This window comes from Hydra vulgaris, chromosome 15, assembly GCF_038396675.1.
Source record: "Hydra vulgaris chromosome 15, alternate assembly HydraT2T_AEP".
Taxonomy (NCBI): domain Eukaryota; kingdom Metazoa; phylum Cnidaria; class Hydrozoa; order Anthoathecata; family Hydridae; genus Hydra; species Hydra vulgaris.
The window spans coordinates 33,311,590-33,330,182 of NC_088934.1; the positions used below are offsets into that span (position 1 = coordinate 33,311,590).

General features: G+C 29.5%; 1 long non-coding RNA gene across 1 annotated transcript in view; it reads left to right on the forward strand.

Annotated features, from left to right (window-relative positions):
• Positions 1-18,593, forward strand: part of LOC136092357 (uncharacterized) — a 40,654-nt gene that overhangs the window by 7,314 nt on the left and 14,747 nt on the right. Inside the window, exons 4-9 of the long non-coding RNA XR_010644369.1 lie at positions 11,895-12,058; positions 12,436-12,856; positions 13,258-13,620; positions 13,701-13,948; positions 16,374-16,422; positions 16,504-16,646. This is a non-coding gene — a long non-coding RNA (uncharacterized LOC136092357). The remainder of the gene's footprint in view (positions 1-11,894; positions 12,059-12,435; positions 12,857-13,257; positions 13,621-13,700; positions 13,949-16,373; positions 16,423-16,503; positions 16,647-18,593) is intronic.

Here is an 18,593-nt window from a genome sequence, read left to right on the forward strand (position 1 = left end):
TTATAAAAAGTTATAAATTTTTTTTCAAGTTAAATACTTTTACATTTATACTTTTTTAACTTAAATTTTTTTTTTCAAATTAATCTTGATGTTATTTACATCAGTTGTTTGAAAGTTTTTTTTTTGAAAGACTGTCTGGTTTAATGTTCTGGTTTAATGCTTTGGAAATTGGCTTTTGCAATTTTATCTTTAAGTTTTGTATTTTGACTTTCCTTATTCAGCGTGGTTGTTAAAAACCAATCTAACCAAAATAAAAGTTATTTCTTGAAATGACCAACTCGAATAATTGTTAGATAATAGAATAATAAAGGAATAATTGTTTTCTGGAATGGATTAATTGAATTTAGTTCATTCCAGACAACAGTTTTATGAATAGCTATTAATAAATAAACAAAAAAAATTAATTTTCATTTTTGAGTGGCTATTGCGACCAGAGCTGACCAGTGCCGTCCCGAATGGGGGTGAGGGGGTATCCCCCACCCTAAAGCTATTATATATGCATTTGAGTTAGCACATTTGTACATTTAGTTGGCAAGTTTTAAAGTATTGTTGGCAAATATCAAATATCGAGGACCCTTTTTTTTGTGTGCGTGTGTGTCTCTAGTTGGCAAAAAACACATACGAACCCCCTCCTCAATCAGAGACCTCTTCGGGACGGCTCTGACAACAACCACGCTGAATAAGAGAAGCGAAAAGCAGCAGCATAACTACAAATATGCACGGCTCCTTTACGGTAAACTTTTATCAGGGCCACTAACTTATTTCCTCCCGAAAAAAAATTAATACTGAAACAAATAAATCAAAAAAACTACCCTTTACGATATACGTGAAAAAAAAATCCTTTCCCGATGCCCCACCACAAACATTGTCCTCATACATCAGAGTATTACCTGATGTATTACCCAGAAGTGCCCTCAAACAGGCAATAGATTTGAATACGCTACCTATCTCAAAATTTATGTTAAATCAACATGAAATGACTGTTCTTTGAGAAAGTAAATAATATAACTTACTTTTTACTTACCAAGTAAAGTTTAACATTTCAAAGAAAAAAATTACTTTTATTTGTAAAAGTAAATAACAATTTTTTTCAAATTACTTTTATGTAAGCTGTTTTTGCTAATTACTTACTTTTACACGTAAAAGTAATTTGTTGTTACGATGTAGTTTTATTTTACTTTGTAAAGTAAGTGTTATGTCTTTTAAATATTACATTTACGTAAGTTTATTTCATAAATAAACTTTTTTACATTTAAAAAGGGGGCGACTGAATAAGTGCGAATTTCATAACTGCGAATCTGCATAAGTGCGACTGGCATAAGTGCGAACTGGCATAAGTGCGAACTGGCACAAGCGCGAACTGGCATAAGCGCGAACTGGCATAAGTGCGAATCACTTGCAAAAACTGGCATAAGTGCGAACTAGCACAAGCGCGAACTGGCATAAGTGCGCCAAAAGAATTTGCAAACACTGGCATAAGTGCGAACTGGCATAAGTGCGAACTGGCATAAGTGCGAAACAATTGCAAAAACTGGCATAAGTGCGAACTGGCACAAGCGCGAACTGGCATAAGTGCGCCAAAAGAATTTGCAAACATTGGCATAAGTGCGAACTGGCATAAGTGCGAACCAACTGCAAAAACTGGCATAAGTGCAAACTGGCACAAGCGCGAATTAGCATAAGTGCGCCGAAAGAATTTGCAAACATTGGCATAAGTGCAAATTGGCATAAGTGGCGAATTAGCAAGTTCGCACTTATGCCAATTCGCACTTATGCCAGTTCGCACTTATGCCAATTCGCACTTATGCCAATGTTTGCAAATTCTTTCGGCGCACTTATGCCAGTTCGCGCTTGTGCCAGTTCGCACTTATGCCAGTTTTTGCAATTGATTCGCACATATGCCAGTTCGCACTTATGCCAGTTCGCACTTATGCCAATGTTTGCAAATTCTTTCGGCGCACTTATGCCAGTTCGCGCTTGTGCCAGTTCGCACTTATGCCAGTTTTTGGAATTAATTCGCACATATGCCAGTTCGCACTTATGCCAATGTTTGCAAATTCTTTCGGCGCACTTATGCCAGTTCGCGCTTGTGCCAGTTCGCACTTATGCCAGTTTTTGCAATTAATTCGCACATATGCCAGTTCGCACTTATGTCAATGTTTGCAAATTCTTTCGGCGCACTTATGCCAGTTCGCGCTTGTGCCAATTCGCACTTATGCCAGTCTTTGCAACTGCTTCGCACTTATGCAGATTCGCAGTTATGAAATTCGCACTTATTCAGCCTCCTCAGTTTTACGCGTTATTTAATTTATGTAAAAAAAACGAATTACTTTTAAAAGTAACTAAATTATATATTTTTATGAGTTATGTGAAAAGTAATTTATGCGTAAAAGTAATTCGCGTTTTTTACATCAAAATAAGTAAAAGTGCCATCCCTACTCATAATGTTAATATCAATCGCACTCTTGATTCCAGCTATCAAATTTCATTACTCATCGCTAAATTTGGGAAAAATCATAAAATAGGAGAGCAGTTAATCAAGCCTTCAATATCAACATCTGTTAAAAATGTTTTTGGAAAAGATCACCAAGACGTGAAAACCATGCCACTAAGTAACAATACTGCCAGCAGAAGAATCGACAAAATGAGTAAAGATGTTGAAATACAACTTATCGCAAAATTAAAAACAAGACTTTTTTCTGTGTAAATAGACGAATCAACATTGAGAGACAGCGAAGCAGTATTACTCACATATGTCAGATACATTAATAATAATGATTTTGCCGAAGAAATATTGTTTTGTAAATCATTAAAAAGCAGCACTACCGCTAAAGATATATATAGTACTCTAAAAAGTTACTTAGATACGAATAAAATACCGGTGAAAAATATAACGTACTGTGCTGTTGATGGCGCTCCTAATATGATGGGCAAAAAAATGGTTGCTTAAAACCAGTGGCATACCTAGGGTAAATAGCGCCTGGGACAAACACTGATCTCGCGCCCCTCCTCCTCCACATAAAGTGCTTAATTACAATTTTTTAATAAAATGATGACACACACTTTTAATAAAACTTTATTATTTATTATAAATAAACAATTTGTTTATGTAACATATATTACAAATTTATTTTTCTAGCTTTAATTGCTGCAAATTTCTTAATAACATTGTCAAAATCAATTTCTTCGGTAATTTCTCGCTCTATGCTTAGTAAAGCGAGATCACAGAGACGGCTTTGGCCCATCGAAGCTCTCAAGTAAGAGTTAATCAGTTTAAGTTTACTGAATGATCTTTCACAACTAGCTACAGACACAGCTATTGTTAGCAATATTTGCAATGCTATACGCATATTAGGGAAAACGTTTTCGTCTCCGTATTCAACTATAAACATAAGTAGTTGCTCGGGACTTGATAATTTTTCCTTACGGCTAGTAAGCAGCATTCTACAGTCCAAAATTTCTTCGTACTATTCTCGTCCATCCATATCAGAACTGTAGACTTTGCCAAATTTTTTACATTTATCTTTTAAGTGATTGATTTCCGTATTGAAGCACAACCCTTCCACATCAAGAAGAAATCCAAATTTTTTATCAATTTCCATTAATCAAACGCTTCTTGTTTTCAATTCATTGAAAAGACGGTCGACAGTCCCTTTTATTACCCTTAACATTTCTTCTTTTGCTATTAACCCAACATCTCTAGACATTTCGCCATCCAGTCTTTTTTTCTTCTTTGACGTCTTACAAATTCAATACCCCATTCGTTGCAAATTTGAACTCCTTCTTTTATTGAGTCATTAACTAAGACTTCTCTCTCACTTTGGAAATAATCTTGGAGCGATTTCAAATGTAAAACTGCATTATGGAAGTTCATTTTAGGGTCCTGCAACCTCTTTTGAACACGGTCAATTCGGCCAAGAATCTTGTCCCAAAACCCTAGCAATGTGAGAAAGTCATACGTTAAAATTCTATTATAAAGCTGCTTTGCATCGCTTTTCATTTCATTTGGCACGCTTTCGTCTACCATTAAGTTCTGAAGAACTTCCATTATTTCATCAATGTAGGTGTGAACAGGTTTTACTGATTCTGTTTTGGCGCTCCACCTGGTATCAGAATTGGACTTCAAAGTAATTGGCGCAGCATCTTTAAGTTTTTGCCATCGTTGAGTTGATGATGAGAAAAACGCGTAAAGCGCATCGATGATTCCAAAAAAAGTAACCATCATTACTTCTTCTTTAGCCGCATGTACGCCTACCAAATTAAGACTATGATTGTCACAGTTGACAAATATGGCAAGGATATTTTTTTCCTTTATTCTTTGATGCACACGACTCTTGTGGTCAGCCATAACAGCAGCATTGTCATAGCATTGTGACCTGCAATTTTCTACATTCATGTCGTCTTTTTCTAATTGCTCCAATATTGTTTGGGCTAAGCTAGCTGCATCCTTATCGCTGAGTTGAACAAAGCCAAAGATTCTTTTATATATACTGTTTTTTTCTCGAAATCGATCTCGACATACCTAACTACCTCAGACATTGGTTCGCGATAGGGTAAATCTGGAGTTGAGTTAAGCATTAGCCCATAATACTTTGCTTTATGTATCTTTTCAAGCAAGTTAGCACGAACAGTGGATGCTATTTTCAAAATATCACATCACTTTTGATTTTCTTTTTGAATTTGTTGTTGAAGTTCTGCATCAATTATTCCTCTATTGTAAAATAAATTTCTTTCCATTTTTTGAATTTTCATGTACATTCATTCTCTCAGGTGCTTTCCAATGATTAAATCCGTTTTCTTGTTCCAAACTAGATTGGTTTTCGCATTTTAAAAAAAGAAGACAGCAAAAACAAAAGGCAGATTTTTTGGAAGGCGAGTAAACCAACCATGAACGCATCACTTGCTCACCATGACCATTTCCTAATTTTTTAAAGAACCAAGTTTTGTTCATAGAACGATTAATAGTCGGCAGAAAAGGACCTTCAATGTTTTGAAAATGTTTAAAACCATGTTTAATAATTTCAATTCTCAATGGATCAGTTATGATTGCTTTTCCTGTTTCTTCACTAAACATAAGAGATCCGATGTCGTGTTCTACAATAATTTTAGGTATGGGACATTTAATAATTTGGACGTTTTCGGATATCAAGTCTTTATCTTCAACGTCATCAATCTTCATTTCTTTGTCAAACTCAGGCTCTACTTCTGTTTCTTCAGAAGTAGCAAGGATTTTGGAATTATAACTAAAATTCTCTCCATCGCCATCAATAGATGACGCAACTATTCTTTCTTGCTTGAACTTGACCCAGTATCTTCTAATTCTTGAGGCTTTGCGCTTGCAGAATTTTCTGAACTATCTGAAGAAGTCGTGCTCATGCTCGATTTTTGAAAAAACGTTTTAAAAACTTTGCTGCTTTTTTCTTTTTCTTTTGCCTCTAATGAACGTCTTTTTCGACCTGCAGCCCCACTTTCCTGCTTTTTCTCAAAAGAACGATTTATGGTTCTCAGCTAATTATTTTTAAAATTATTAAGATTTTGCTATATATAATTGACAAAAGCAATATATTTTTTAATTACCTTAATATATCTCAACAAATAATTTTAGAATATATTTGTAGAAGACGAATCCAGTGATTCAGAAGGCGCCCATGCAGGCAATACCAGGCGCCAGTGTATATTTCAGTTTTGATTTATTTAAAGTGGCTCACCCCCTTTAAATCAAACTTTTTATTTATAAATGTTAAAAACTTGTTTTTTGTTTTTTATATAAGGAAATTTGTTAAAACTTTAACTTTTTAAAAGAAAAATGAAACTTGCATTTTTTGATGCTGAGTCAGCATAATTTGTCTAAAATCTTACCTTAGCAAAAACAATATCTTGACTAAAATATGGACTAAATATACCATATTTTGCAAAATGGTAGCTAAATAGTTGCTCCAGGGCTGGAACTAAAATTTTTTTCAAATGTTGAAAATAGCTAAAATGGCAGCACTAAACGTGCAGAAATTAATTTATTGCCTGTGTCAGTCTGACAAACTACATTCAAACTGACTTTTATATACTTGAAATACTATAATTCTAGTTCCAATCCTCATAAATAAGTTAATAAATATTCTGAGAAAATTTGAAGATAAAAGCTTTATCCAAACTGAAGATTAACGTTTTTGTGAGAAAAACATATTAAAATATGTTTTTTATACAAAGTCTTAAAAAACACATTTAAAATAAACAAACATAAAAACGAAGATTTTTTTTGATAAAAAGTTACTCAAAACTGCCACTAGCGTAAGAGCTAACACCATCTCTCCATTCCAATGTCTAAATAACCTTTTTTTTGTCGATCTTAATATTTTTTCTTCAATTTGTATTAATAACAGTCGATTTTTTCTTCAATTTGTTTTAATAACAGTCGATTTCCTCGACATATTCCTAACCGCTTTTTTTTTAGCACATTTTTTAGAAATATAATATTTTGCAGAACAGTAGAAAAGCATAATAGATCTAACACTGAGAAATAATTCAAAATTTCAAGTGGATATTTTCAAGAAGTTAAATGAATAAATTAGTTGTTTACACGGTTGCTATGGCATTGCTAAGGAGTAGGAAAGTGCATTGACAACAATAAATGTATTTTTTGTTACTTTTAAAGCACCTAATATTAAAAATATATTATGAACTCGTACTTCAATGTTCAAAACAACATAATTTAAAAAAAAAAAAAACTTTTTTTTTTTTGATTTTTTATAGGGGTGAGCCACCTTAAAATAAAATATAAAAGTCTGTCTTACTTTTCTTTGTTCCTTTCATTAAAAGTGCATAAGTTACACTCACTTACGCATAAATTGCATACACTTGCGCAAGTTACACACTGTGGCTGCGGAAAAACGCCACCTTACAACATAAACTAATAAAGTTTTAAAGTTTATTTTAAAACTTTCAACTACTTTAAAATTTTTTTAAATCTTAATTTATTTTATATAATTCTCGCTTATTGTATTGCAACCAAGCCTCTTTTGCGCCCCTTTTAGGTTGGCGCCCACGGCACGTACCCTGCCTGCCCTACCTTAGATACGCCGCTGTCTCCTTGTGTTATATTTACATAAATGTTTTTAAAATTGACTATAAATATTAAAAGAAATGGTTTTAAGAATTGTTTATGACACAATGGAGTACTATTCTACAGTTTTAGCCCCCCCCCCCCCTACACACAAATGCTGTATCAAGTTACCCCATATTTGCTAATAGAAAGCAATTGCTTTATTTTTAGTATCAACTTGTTTTTTCAATGATTTTGTTTAATAAAGTAAAAAGCTTATGGATCGTAGTTTAGAAAATAATGTTACTTACTGATAGACACATTAAATAAGGTACCTTAAAACTTATGAGCTTTAAAAACTAATAAACTACTTTGTCATCAAAAAAACACAAAATTTGACCCCACGCAAGCCTAACAATGTCAAATGATATAATTTTTTTTTCAAAACATGCCTCTAGTAGTAACTGTTTCACTATATAAAAGTGGTTTTTACAACTCTGAAGATGCCTCCACAATTACAATGTTTCATGGTGCCCCAGGTATCATGGTGCCCCACTCTCCTTCTACTTGAATTTTTTTGTTTAGCAAATAACCTTTTGTGGTTTCTTCTAAAGTATATCATTTATGCTACTTATGAAAAATTTATAATATTAAAAATTATTCATATGTAACATGGGGGAATATTTTAAGTTTTTATGAGTTACAGTTATTATTCAATACGTCAAAAAACGTATTGAATAAAAACAGAAATCGAGTAATTGCATAAAAAACCAAATAATAATACAAAAAAAATTTTTCTATCCAATTTTGTACAATATAGTACTTATACTTTTACAAAACTTTCCATCTCAAAATATCCGTGATTTTCAAAATCATATCTTAAAAATAAAGATTTAAAAAAATCAGTTTATTTTCATAATGGTTTTTATAACTCTAAAATATAAAAATGACAAGCATTGTAACAAACTGAAACGTGTACTCGAAATAAATGCGAAAGTAGAAAAACAACTAAAAAAAAGCACTCCTTAATTTTTATTTCGAACCAAGTAATGATTTTAATACAATAATATAAGAAGATCAAACATTAAAAAAAAAAATTATTATTCCTGTGGGAATCTCATAAAATTTCGAGCTTTTACTTTAGTGCAGCGGTTCTTAACCTTTACATTGCTGCGACCCTTTTAAAACAACCCCTATGATATAGCGACCCCAACTGTAAAATTATTTACGCTCATAGGCCTAAGTAACTGCACTTTTGCTATTGTTATAATATAAAATTATATATCGCAATATAAATTTCCGCATATACAGGAATTATTTATATTGTTAAAAACTTAACATAGCTAAAGTTTTATGTTTAATCACAAAACAATATGTAATTACATTTTATTCAAAATAGATTTCTAATTATAATTAAATTACAAGTAAATGAATTTTATCTTTATGACTTGCATTTATATTTAATTTGTACAATAACATCATGTTTTACATATTAGAATAGAGACAAAAATCCCCATATTTCGATAGTCTTAGGCTACCCCTGACAAATCGCCATTCGACCCCTGGCAGGGTTGCGACCCACAGGTTGAGAACCACTGCTTTAGTGGTACCCATAAGCTTGCGCACAGAATCAAAATTATTTGATGCTTTTTTAAATGATATTTTAATATCTTTAATGTTTCTGCAAAGCTTTTTTGTTTTTTTCATTTTCTGTTTTAGGCACAAATTTCAAATTACTCTTTTTATACCATTCCATAGCTAGTTTACAATAATGAATTGAAGCTAAATCAGGCCAGAACACAGGTCTGATATTGTGTGATTTAACGAGAGGTAAAAGGCGTTTTTGTAAACATTGTTTAACATATATTTGACCAGAAAGTGTGGACTGAGAAATATAAGGTGCTGATTTTTTGCCACAACCGCAAACAGGTTGCCAAATCAAAGCTTTTTTAGGGAACTTGTCATGTTTAGTGTAATTAAATTTCTTTTCTGCTTTTCCTCTATATTTGGCAATATAATAAACAGCACCAGGAATTTGTTGATGATCGTACTTGATATAAGTTTCATCGTCTTCAATAATACAGAAATTTTTAGAAATAAAATTGTCATACAACTATTATGTCATACATATTTTTTTTAAACTACAACACGTTGTAAACAAAATACAAAACAATTTAAAAGATTTTAATACAACCACTGATAAAAAATGACGTGCTTATTCTTTCACATTTATTTTGTGTACACGCTTTATATACCAGATGGTAAAACTTGAATATGCTGTGATTCTCATACAATAGATTTTTCAAAATAGTTTTAAAATGTGCCTATATATCAATAGAATATTATTAACTTGGTGTAACTTTGTTCAAAATAAGTTCCCATTAATCCTATCATTTAGCAAGAAAAAAATTAGGATAAAATTACCTAATTTTTTTCAGAACTTCATACTTATTACTGCCATATATAAATTATATACATCGCTAAAACATTTTAAGTTTAAGAATATTGCTTATTGGCTGTTATAGCTAGCCCAGATAATTTGCAAATCTCTCAAATTAAAAGTAATTGTAAGCAAAAGTTAATTTAGATCGCCTTTGGTAATACATAATAATAAAGATTACAAACCATAGTAGCATAATAAGCTATAAAAAAAATCTTTAACCTTATGTCCACAAGTTTGTTATGATATAGTAAACTGATAACCAAAAGGAATAACTCTCAGCTTACCATACCTTTATGAAAAACTAAGTGTAAAAAGGCAGTAAGAAAAATTGCAAACATACAAGTTCATGTTGTTGTTTATTTCAAAAATCACTATCTGTAAAGCACATCACAGCACATGTTTGTTGATATATAGCTCTTAAGCTAAACAAAATATTAGTTATTGTATTCTATAATTAGTAAAAAATTTTTACCCTTTAATAGCAACTGATGGTAAATAATAATAAATAAGGCAATAAACTTTGATAAATTATATATTTTTTATGCTAAAAATTTATTTTACATTATATACTACTGAAGAAAAAAAAAATTTTAATAAAATGTATTCCGTATTTCCAAATTTTATTAATAGTTTCATTAGATAATTTTTGGTATAATCAATAAAATCAAGTGTGCTTTTTTTGAATTTCCGTGAATACCTCTTGTATAATAATATTAAAATAGAGGTGTGTGATGTTTAATTTTGAAGTAATATTAATAAATTTTTTTTTTGAAAAGTTTTTTTTATTACAATAATTGCATAAATTACCTTTATTTGGTTAAATTTTTTGACTTCAATACTCTTTGCTAGCTTGTAATATAGCTTTTAAATATTGACGAACTCCTTATCATTCTTCTTAAAAATTAGGTTAAACAGCAACTTCTTAGGAGTTCGTATATTTACATGGAACATGTATACTTGTTTTGTAAAACATCTGTAAAAATTTTCTTTTTCCAAAAACTTAAATGTTAAACTCTTTATAATTTACAAGTTGATATAAAGATGCAGTAACAAGCTTAGAACAAGCTCTGCCTCAGCTTAAAATTTACACTTTGCATTCTTTAAGTACTTTACCTGTAGTCTGGCGCAACTGCATATAACTTTTGCATTGAGCATACTTTATAGAGTATGGACACTACATTTGATGAGAAACACATTTAGAAATCTTGAAAAATTGCACACATACAAATTCAAGTTAAATATTTCAAGCACACATACAAATTCAAGTTAAATATTTCAATACTTGGAAAACACATTTTATAATAACAAGAACATAGCATTCTTATAGCATGACAACTAATTTTGTTCTCTTTTTTTAATGATTTTATTGTCTTTTCTTCATTAATTTTTTTTCATTAAAACGTTTAATTTTAACCACTTAGCTTGGTTTTTTGAAATCTTTTTTTTCAATTATTACGATAAAAAATGTCACAACCATTTGCATTTTTTTGTTACCATAATCCACTTTTATTTGGTTAACTTATTTGACTTCAATATTTTTTCTTGCTTTTAATTTAAAAAATCTAATGTTCAAGTCGTTATATTTAACATATATAAGTCAATTTATAAATGAAGTTCTTCACCAGTAGTCTGGTAAAACTGCATATAATCTTTGTATGCAAAAGTACTTCACCAGTAGTCTCGTACAACTGTATATAAACTTTGATGAAAGCATCGAGGAAAGTGTAACTTCAAAAGGTTATTTATTTTAGACGGATTAATTTATTAAAGATCTAGTTTATAGTTTTTGATCATAATACCTCAATTCTTCATGTCGCATAAAATTTAATCAATAAAGCTTTTAATATAAAAACGAAATTAGACAAATTTTACTTTGCATTTCTTTTAGATATTTTTTTTTAAAACTATTTTATTATTTTATAAATTGTTGAATACGATGCAAATGTCCCAGAAATTGATTTTTTACCAGTAGATCGCATTGATAATAGTTTGTTTTTATTTCAACAAACAAGCATAGACAAAAAATAATTTCATTTATTTTGGAATTTATTTTTTTTCTAAAATGAGTATATTTTTTTAGGAGAAAAAAATATACTCATTTATCATTTTGAATCACACGAAGAGGCATTGGAATGTATTAAAAAATACAAACTAGCAACAACAACGCGATTTGTAGTGTATTATGCTAATACTATTAGTATAATACAAAATTAAATAGTTTAAAATCCTGAAAATAACTTGAAAGTAAGAATATCTGAGTACTATCTTACCTGTCTGACCAAAATTCTTATTAGTAATAAGAATTTTGGTCAGACAGGTAAGATAGTACTCAGGTGTTCTTACTTTCAAGTTATTTTCAGGATTTTAAATTATTTAATTTGCACTCAGTTACTAACCGAATGTTTTATTTTTTAGATACAATTACAGAGAGTCATAATGTATTATGGGAAGATCTTTCTATTTCTTATTCAGGAACTCCGTATATAGTTGTTTCTTCTAAAGTGTTAGAGTGTCAACATGGATTTGACAAAAATATTTCAAAAAAAGAATAATTACAAAAAAAGTAAAAAATATTTGATGTAAGTTGATCATTTTTTAAACTGTTTTCTATAAGTTTATTACTCTTTTTTGCTATAAATATAATCTTATAATATTACAAGAACATAATATTTTTTTATTTATATAAATAAGTTATTCATAAAATATGTGAAAGATAATTTTATAGGTTTTTTAAATATTTTTAAATAATTTCATTAGTTAACTTGCTAATTAAACTAATTTTAAAAGAGTGATCATTGCTTTCAAAAAAAAACATTATAATTCTAGAAATAATTCACTTTCCTGAATTTAAGGTATATGAATAAATTTAAGGTATAAATTAACTATTAAATAAATTAACTATTTAAACCCTGAAAAGTAAAGCAAAAAGTTTTAAGTCTTTTATTGTTACATTTAGATATCACAAAAAACTGTATGGCGAAAAAAATAATGCCTCAAAACTTTTAAGACAAAAACTAAAAACTTCAACCTTAATTGAATTACAATATAGTCGAACTATTGTAGTTGTCATTATGATTTGTCCTCTCATGATAAACATCCAGTTGGACAGATATATATTGATTCTAAATTGAAAAATATTAACAGAAAAAACATTTTTAGGCTGAATTAATTTCTCAAACAATTGATCCGCAAATTTCTCAGAAAATAGAAGAGTATGCGAAGGAAGGAATATATAACATAAGAGAAATGAAATGCCTTCTTCGACTTGCTGTCAAAGATATTTTTGAAAATGAAAACTTTCCTCCAAATAATAGGAGATTTTATCTATGTGCTAGTACTATAAGATCGCATATTGTTAAAATGAGACAAAAGTTAAGGTAAATTTTTTTTCAAATGTCTCTAAGCAACCGTTATGACTCATTATACCTCATTAATACCTCATTATAAAGTTATAATGAGTATAACTCATTATACCTTTACTCTTTACTTGTTTTTGTATTTGAGCAACAATTTATAATCTTCCAAACCAATCAATCTTCTTTTCCCTTATCTCATGTTAATTTTTTTTTTATTTCATGCTTGTATTCCACTTACATACTGATATAACTGTCATAATCTATGCTTCACTGTCATAATTCATCACAAATTTTACCAGCGTCTTCTTGATACTGTATATTTTGGTAACTAATAAATACTAAAACCTTCAAGTTTTAACTCCATTTCTTTTTTTTTCAATGTTTATAATATAGTGCTAAATTTGTGTATGGTAATTTTATAGGTACTCCATGATTGATCAAGAATGTCTCTTGAAAAAGTGTGATGAATGAAAAAAAAGTGATCCATTCATTAAAGTCTTACTTCGACCAAAATGTGAAGTCACTGTAAATCAAAATTTTGAAAAAATCTTACTTCTTGATGCTACTTACAGAACTACAAGATATTCCTACCCTTATTTTTTTTAACTGTAAAGGCTAACATAGATTACCAAGTAGTAGCCACTTTTGTCACTGAAAATGAAACGAAAAATGCTGTTGCTGAAGCATTTAATATTATAAAAGATTGGAATTTATCCTTTCAGCCTTCTTTTTGTATGACAGACTATTGCAATGAAGAATTGAGTCATTAGAAACTGTTTTTTCAGGTAAATATATTTAGTGTCTGTAACTTTGATTACTGTCTATTGAATTAATTTGGAGTTACACAATTTATCTTTTTTTTAAGGTTGTCATATCATCATATGTGATTTCCACAGAGAGCAAGCATGGGATCGATGGCTTTCCAAAAAAACAAATGGTTGTTCAGATTTTCAAGGAAGCATAATTTCAATACTGCGACGCATTGCAAGAGCGCAAAATAAAAATGAGATAGAGGCAGCAATTAAGAAACTAAATACTTCAAATTTTTGGTTGGATGGTAAATTTCATAAATTTAAGAAGTATATAACTAATTATTGGTTATGCAACAAAGAAGTAAGTTTATTTCAATTTCTATTTGATATTTAAAGTCTGGTTCATAACACGGTTTATTAAAACCACGTCATAATTATTATAATCATCTGTTGTGTCATAATAATTGTGTTATCATGCTTGCTTATTTTATCATGGTTCTGAATATTTAAAGCTGCTCAAAGGATTTTGCTGTCTAGCATTTATAAACTGCAAGATGTTTAATATATTCTTTTGACATTCAATAGTAAACAATATTAATAACAATAAGTTAGTTTTAAATTTTGTGAAGTTAAATGATTAAGTGTTTTTTTTTATATATATAAGATGCTCAAATCTTTACATGCTTGATCATAAATTCCTGACACAATGACTTTCCTCATTATTGTCACTGATCATAACATATAGTTTAGAATATAGCATAACTTTAGGCTGGATTTAGTATTAAAATTTGTAAATTATTTTATAAATATTAAACATTATTTTGCATTTGATTAAGAGATGGATATGGGCCTATCTCCAGAATCGTTTGTCAGTCAATCTAAATACCAATAATGGTCTTGAAAGACAAAATGAAACTTTTAAGTAGGGGAGGATGGGTAAGAGTGAGCCATTGTTTTTAAATCGATTATATCAAGAATACCAAAAGTAGAAAAAGTATAACATAAGGAGCCTAATGTATTAGGTTTCTAATAGTAATACATGAAATATCAAAATATCTTCAGATTTTTAATAACTTGAACAATAACGCAGGTGTTGCTACTGGTTCACTCCTACCCATGAATGGGTAGGAGTGAACTAAGCAAATGGTAGGAGTGAGCCATTATCTTTGATTACTAGGTAAGTAAAATTAGATATTTTCTTTAACTAATTTATTGAAAATTAAGTAACAAATACTTTATAATTAAGCATAACATAATTAAGTAATAATGTAACATAAATAACAATAAATTCTGCCATTACAAATGATTATTTCTAAATATTAAGATATAATAAAAGTATCTATATGTAATGAAAGTAGTATATTAGTATATAGTATATTGGCAATAAAAATAATATTTAGCAAATACTGATATAGTCAAATACAACCTCAAATTTGTAATGGCAATGTTGCCTTTTACTTTTTCCAGAAAAAGTTGGCCGAGGTAGCAATAATTTAACATCCATTCTAGGGATAGTCACAATATCTGGTGAATTAGGCATCTTAAAAATATCACCTTTTTTCCGAAGAAAACTAGTTGTAACTTCTTCTTTTACAGAGTTTATACATAATACCTTTCCAACATAAAACAACTTTTTTTTTGCTGTTACAAATTTAATCAATACAAAGTCATCTTCTTTAGGATATATACCACAAGCACACAAATCATCTTCTAGGATTATTAAACCTTTCTCTTGTGACTTTGCAGACACTCTTCACACCTTTCTTTGCAAGAACCTAAATATTTAGATGTTTTATATAAGAAATAAATGTCATGAAAAATATATTTATTATTGAAGATTAACATACCTTTTGTGGGTTCTGCACAGTAATAGTTCCAGTTTTATCAAGGTAAAAAATCCGAGTTCCATTTGCAAATGCTGGTGATCTAGTAAAAAGTTCTTAATTAATTTATCAAAAAATATATTTGCATTATGGGCATTAAATGATGTTGCCCAAGAGAGAGAACATCCTTCAGGTGTTCATGATGTCACTTTCTAAAATTATTCATCCAATCAATACCTGCCATTGAGTCTTTGTGCCACCTCTGTGGAATACTAATTTTATTAATGGTTGCCATCTCAAAAGCTATATACCAACATTCTTTAATTGGAAGGTCATAGAATATTCTTGAACAAGTCAAATTATATTCCTTTAATTCTAATTCCTGCTTGTCTGTAAATATTCTTTTAACATAATAATTCGGGGTAAGTCTTGTATTTTCATCAAACAAAAAATTTTTCCAATTACGACGAAGCGTTGGATAGGGTATTTTGGAAGTTATTGCAGTTTCTCTAATACTTTTTCCTTTTTGGATTAAATTTAATGCATCTTTCATATCTTTACTGGAAGTTTTTGCTTTTGAAGTGGTTCTTTTATAGACTCGAGGCATTATAACATATGGTAAAAATAAATATAATGTTGCACACAAGTTTTCTAATGATATACTAAGATATTACAGTCAAACGTAAATATGTTTTTACGCTGCAGTCAAAACTTTTTTAACGTGAAGTATTAGTGACCTGCGGTTCAATCCTACCCGTGAAGGAATGGCTCATTCCTCCCCAAACTGTGCAACTGGATTAAAACATTAAATGTGCAATAAGTACGTGGTTTATGCATGTAAAATACTTTGTTCTAAAAACTGCATTGTTTATTAGTAAATTTTCAACCACTATTTAATGTCTCAAAACAGCCGGTATGCTCATTAAAGAAGTTTCATAAAATATAAAAAATTTACTTTTGCAGAGAAAAGAGTGGATAACAATGTTTACGAAGACACCCGGACCAAGAAGCGGTAAAAAAATTGGATTGTGTTAACAACAATGTGTATGTAAGTACTTGGTGAAAATTTTAAGTCTTTAATTTCTCGTTTTAGTTGTAGGATCAACGATTCACTCTTACCCTTGGCTCACTCCTACCCATCCTTCCTTACACTTATCTTCAGCGCCACAAAAACTCATCTATTACTGGAATGTTAACCTTATCAATTGAAGAGTTTTTTGCTGACAAATTTAAACAGTTAGTATATACTTTCATACTATATATTTATTATTACCTTAAGTAAATGTTTTTAAATTTTTTAATAAATTTCTCTGTAAATGGTTCTATAGCTCAATAGCAAAAAATATGTAAAAATTGTAATAAAAAATAATTATTTTTAAAAGTTTGTTAAAACCATTTAATTATTAAAATACATGTTTAGACCATAGCATTAGGGTGTGTTAATTTTCCCTCTTTTTTTTGAAATTGTAAAAAGTTGTGGTTCAAAGCTACCTCTGGACAAGTCTTGTGCCATTGATTAAGAAGGAAATGTGAACTTCTTTAAATGCTCTTCTGTTGTGCTCTGTGTTAAGACTTTAAGAAATTCTTTGGGCACCTAAGATAAAGTTAATTAGTTAATAAAAAATCAATTAATAAATTTAAAAAATCATTAATATATTAGCCTTTCTTTTCTTACCATAAATTGCCTTTCAAATTGTTAAACTGGAAGTTTGTTAAATTCTAATGACTTTTTTCTTTGTTTTAATTTGAAACTGATTATGCCTAGTATATAGTCAAAACATTTATTTTTAAAAAAAGAGAAGTTTATATTATTACTGTAATTTATTTATATTATATTGTTACTGTATTAGCTTAAAGATTTTTATTTACTTTCTTTTAAGTTATTCTAATTATAAAATAAGTCATGGATATAAACAGTACAGTGTTGATGTACCTGAATACTTGTTTAACCGACTACTTCATTTTGTTAAACAGTAAAAAGAAACAATCTTTTAACACTGTTAAAGAAACAATCTTTTAACACTCTTTAATAAAATGATGTGGTCGGATATAAATGGGGTAAAAATGGAAAGTCATGGAATATTTTCAATAAATAGTTTTTTAGATAAACAGAAGGCTACATATTTTATTTTGGGGATGAAAATACCATGCCGAGTTGTACTTGTAAAGACTGGTTTTGATCATGTTACCTATGTAAACACTTTTTTTTAGTATTTAAAAAATTTCCAGAAGCATGGTCATGGGATTCTTTATCATTCTTTATCATTGTTATATAGGCAATCTCCATTTTTAAATTTATATATAATTAAAAATGGTATGGTTTTAAATGATTCAAATGTCAATCCAAGCATGAAGATATAGTCATAGAATATGATGTTATACAGGCAATATCATTTGTAATTATATGTAAATTTAAAAATGGAGATTGCCTGTATAACTTAGTCTTGATTATGTTAATAGTGTTTATACTAAATTACCATCAAATAAATTGGGTAGAATTAAACGAGAAAAACCTTCTAAACCCTCTGAAGTGCGTGAAATGCTTAGCACTATTAAAAATTTAAGATTTGATTTTGATGAAACATTGGATGAAATTAATTACCTCCATGGAATGCTTTCAAATGTTTTAGGAAATCTATATCAAGCAAGAAATAAAGGAAAAGACTTACCAGTTAGAACAACGCATTCACATGATTATGTAGCTAAAAATCATGCAAAAACAGTCGATCTGCCTATTATTAAAAAAAAGGTATCTGCGCATCGAGTAGGTAAGAACATTGAATTGTTTAACTCAGCATCTAACATTAAAATCAATTACACTGCATCTGAAGCACCAATACAAGAGTGTATCATTACAGATGATCAAATAACAGGTGATAAGACATTTACAACCCACAAAACCATTGAAAGTATGTCTTCTGAAAGCAACACCGAAAATGAAATTTCAAATGTTCCACTACCTTCAAGTAATGATTTAGAAGATCTTTTAAATAAACGAATGTTATCTGATAGTGTAATACATTGTTTCCAAAACTTGATTTAAAAAAGTCATTTAGCATCAAATGGGCTTCAATATCCAATATTAGGACAAAAATTATTTATTAAAGCTCTAGGTTCGCAACCATTTGTTCAAGTTATTCATAATGGAAACAATCATTGGCTTGCTCTTAGCACATATGGTTG